At 45.8% G+C, this 4706-nt stretch overlaps 1 pseudogene; it reads right to left on the minus strand.

Moving 5' to 3' along the window:
* Window positions 1-466, minus strand: part of LOC101643938 — a 1911-nt pseudogene extending 1445 nt beyond the window's left edge.
* Between the last annotated feature and the right edge of the window lie 4240 nt (window positions 467-4706).

Below are 4706 nucleotides of genomic sequence, written 5' to 3' on the forward strand. Positions count from 1 at the left end.
GGGAGAAGTGACCCACTGCTTTCTTCAGGACGTGAGCCTGGGCCAGGGAGATGCAGAGGTAGCGACCGCCCACCTGCAGGACACGGCCAACCTCGGCCAGCATCCTGTCCACCTGCTGCAGGGTCCTTTCCTCCTCGTCTGTCAGGACAGCGTCCAGGGTGCCCTTGTCCAGCACCACCTGGAAGGAGGCATCAGGAAATTCCATCTGCATCATGTCCATCTTGAGGAAGCGCATCTGGGACCGGCGGCTGGCATTGTGCTCCTTCATTTGTTTGATGACGACCTCACTGATGTCGATGTTCACTATATCCTGATAGCCCACATCATACAGCTGCTCACTCAGTTCTGAGCAGCCGCACCCAATCGCTAGCACCTTCTCCCTGGGCTTGATATATTTGTGCAGCAGCCCGCAGAGTTCCAGGTAGGTCCCGTTCCACTCGAAAGCTTTTTTTCCTTGCACCGGCATGCTTCCCCCTGAGTTCGATTTCAGACCTGGAGATTAGCACCATTTTTAATACTATATTAAGATATTGATATAGGAATTAAAGGCTATGGGGCAAAACTATCTCAGAAAAGTGTATTTTTGTTGTTCTCTATTTCCATTAGCCATGCACACCAAATTTATATTCCCTTTTTATGTCAGAAGTTATAGATAACCATGATGCCTAGTCTGGAGTTCAATCGTTGGGTCAGTGGCCGAGCATGGTAACAAGCTACACCACCGAGGGATTCCAGACTTAGAAGTTAGAGAAAGCAAGCGTGTAGGATATCACTTGCTGTCCACCATTCTCATGCCCGTACCAGGCATGGTCATGAACTGCCCCACTCTTTGTGACCAGGTTCAAATTCATTCTCACAAGCCTTTTCAAGTCAGCTCTCTAGGCAACTACTATCAATCTGTTAAACTGAGCCCTCAAGTACAAACCTATTTGCTATCTCCGTAATCAATCTTAGAGCTGGAGAACATTTCTTACCTTTTAACGTCAAAATCATGAGTGTAAGAATGAAGAAAATCTTCTAAACATATGGTGATGATGACTGTACAACTCTTCGTGATGTGAATAATCGAATTGTATAATATGCAAATTACATGCCAATAAAACTGTTTAGGAAAATCATACATTCTAGATTATCATTCAACTATTAAAGGACAAAAAAATTTCCTATGCACAATGATACGTAATAATTTTTCGTTTGCTCTCTGGGTTGAGTGGTGGACAGTTAACTGCAATGTCGTTATTTCAAATCCACCAGCCACTCCATGGGAAAAAAGTGAGGCCGTCTTCCTCCTTAAATAGTTACAGCTTTGGAAACCTCATGAGGCTCTGTTTAGCTCTCTATATCAAGATCCAGTAAGGAAATCAACACATTATAGATAATCTAATAGAAGACATTCAAGATGGGAAGCCAATTAGGATGGAGCCCTGGTGTTGTAGTGGGTGATGCTTTGAACGACTAAGCACAAGGTCAGCAGTTTGAAACCACCAGCTGCTCCTTGGGACAAAGATGAGGCTTTTTACTCCTATGAAGAGTTAAAGTCTCAGAAACCCACAGGGAAGTTATAATCTGTCCTATGGGTGTCTGTGAGTCAGAATTGAGTCGATGGTAGTGAGTTTGGAGTTTGGGTTGTAATAGCAGAAAGGACCTATAGGGAATGGGAGACAACCCAGAGATTAACAGCAGCGGGAAACAGTCCCCACTCTGAGGTCACGGGGGACGTATGGAAGAGCTGCCATTAGCTTGGCTGAGAAACTAGCACCACCTGGGTAAGCTGAAACCATGGCAAGGGCTTGCTGGAAGAGTCCGGAGGCCACAAGGGAGTTGGAAGCATAAAGGAGATGTTGAAGCCTGATCAAGAGCAGGGAGAGGGACCTGCAGCTTGGTTCCTTCTTCTGTATGGCCTCCAGCTTTCTGCAATTGCCTCCGGTTGTCACAGTCATCAGGAAGCCTCTTCATGCGGGAGTCTGGGAAAAGTAATTTGCAAGCGCGCCTTTTGATACAGAGCACAGCAGCAGACGATTGGGAAATAGATTTGAGAAAAATGAGGTAATTGACTGGTGAAGAACATGTGAGTTACCATGTTAGACTCACAGAGATCACTAGGACAAAACAGCTGTTACGTTATGTCTAACCTGCATCTTATGTGTAAGCATTTAGTTCCTATTACGTCACAAGAACATGGTGTGAGGTTGGCAAGTCATGGACAGAGTAGTCCCAGGGTCACGTAATATTCAAACTTATAAACAACGGGACATGGCTGAGGTTATCCTACCTTCAAAGATATTGAAAGTGCCATGGACCGCCTGTACGCAACGTCAAAAAAGAAAACACACCCATCTCCTTGGTAACGTGAAGGGACAGGGAAAAGAGGCAGGCTCTGAAGGAGACGGTCTCACACAGAGGCTGCCACAATGGGCCCGGGCATAGCAGCCACTGTGAGGATGGAGCAAGAGCGGGTATTCTGCATCCTGTTCTGTGGAGAGTCACTCTGAGTCAGAACCAGCTCCATGGCGCCTACCAGCATCAGCAACATATCCCCAGTAGAGGAGGCATAGTGACATATGGCAGTGAACACTTTTGGAAGAAGCACGATGCCAAGGCTGCCCATTCTTCAGGGAAGCAATACAGTTTCATCACAGACTGCAGTATCGAGGGAACAAAGAAATCAATTTTTGTTTCTCACGTTGTAATACAGCAGACATGAGCCAAGTCCTAGATTCCCCCATATTTCAGTTGGATTTTATTCTATACAACATTGACATTTCATTTGAAACGATATTGCTCATTCACTGGTTCCGTTCAAATCACAATCAAGTTGGAGTTAATGAAATGATTAGGAAGATAGAGGTTCTTCAAAGGCAGGGTTAGGTCTTGGATCAACACATCAAACTTTTCATTCTGGAAGGTTGGGAGGCTGCTGTTCCCCCAGGATTCTGTCCACGTATAGAAAACACTGTGCCTGCATGTGAAGCACAGAGAACAGACCAGAAGAGCCACTGAAATGTGATCCAGGGCAAAATGGAACATAATGGAGCTGAGCTCAGTATTGCTTTGTTCTGTATTGCCCTTGTGTGACAGACAGCAAAACCAAAACTTAAACAAAGTCAAGCAAGCAAGTGTTGGCCTGGCTGGTTTGTGAAAACCAGCTGTGCACTAAGTTGTTTAGCTAATGGTGGTGCTGGGTATGCATTGAGCCACAGCCTCACCCATTGGCAGCCACTGGATAACCAGTCAGTGATTTGCAAAAAATCTCAGTGAGAGCTGCTTTAATTATTTATTTATTCTAGAAAACTCAGTGGGAAAGAAACTCATTAAGGGCAGAAGCCGCGTGGATGTCATGGTTCGAGCCAGACAGCCCTTGGTTGAAATTCCATGTTAACTTTGAACTTGGGCAAGCTGTGTAAAAGTCTTGGAGAATCTGTTTTCTCTTTCTTAAGAGTATTAATTCCATAGCGTTGCACTGACAATTGAGGGGTATTATGCAGTTAAAGGGATGAGCACAATGCCTGGCACTTATTAAGTGTGGGGTGAGCTCATTCCCTTCCAGGACGTTCCAAATGCAAAGGAACAGAAAAACAAAGTAATTGGGTGAAACCTTTTCATTCCAATATTTCTTCTTCTTCTTCTTCTCAAATTGCCTTCCCTCTCTCCCAAGCAATGCTCTCCTCTCTAAATATTTCTGTCTAGGCTCCTCCTGTGTACTTTCTCAGGAGGAATAAGGTTCTACCTCCTTTGTTCCTCCAGTGGTGGAGGAGAGAGTCGTCATATTATTAACTCAACTCGACTGGTATTTTTATCTCTGGCTCTTGTGTGTATTTGTCGTGAGTTAGAATGAGGAGAAATTGAGGATATAATTAATAATCACCCTCTCCCCATCCCATGATGGCCACCATGATGAATGAGTTACAGATTATCGTAAAGTTGGTCAGCATGTTTTTCCTTGAGGACAGCAAGTTGGGTTGACGGTCTGTACCCCATCAGCCGCAAAGGACACATGAAACAATGATGGCTTGCAACAGATCTGTAAACTCAATGAGGTCGCGTTCTTTCAGGGACCTCCACTGCTGGCAACCCAATCCTTGAGACCCTTGTGTGTCAGAATGGTAGGGTGCATCATAGGCTGCTCCAAGGCTGATTCCTCACAAGCACATTGATAGGGCTTTTTTCTGGGCATCTCTCAGTGGAATCAAATTCTCAACCTTTCAAAATAAGGCAAACCCAGTTATTATAAAGCAATATGTAGGGGAAGTGAAACATTTTAATATGGCTATTTTATCCAGCTCTCTGTAACTCCCACCACATCATTGTGTGGGGCTACAGAAATAGGGTGTGTGTAACACTAATGGAGGGGATTGGACCATTTTAGTGGCCGTTCCTCCTGCCTGTAAGAATGAGGCAGCCACCTTTGAGGCAACCAGCCAAACTGACTCCAGCGGATCAGCACGGACTCACAGCCACCCTAGAGGGCAGAGGAAAACTGCCCTCCTTTACCGGAACAGAAAGCCCCACCGTTCTCCCATGGGGCAGTTGGTGCTTTCAAATTGCTGTCCTTACAGCGACTGGGCCCATGTGTAACCACTTCACCACCAGGGCGGCAGGAGAAAAAAACCCTCGGACGATCGGAAGAGGAACACACTTGAGCTCTCGGGGTGAAGTGGCGGAAGCCGAGACCAGAGCCACCAGAACCTGGGGCATGGAGACTCTGG

The sequence above is a fragment of the Echinops telfairi genome, unplaced genomic scaffold, assembly GCF_000313985.2.
Source record: "Echinops telfairi isolate 266 unplaced genomic scaffold, ASM31398v2 ScPeMD7_7424;HRSCAF=8462, whole genome shotgun sequence".
NCBI classification, from domain to species: Eukaryota; Metazoa; Chordata; class Mammalia; order Afrosoricida; family Tenrecidae; genus Echinops; species Echinops telfairi.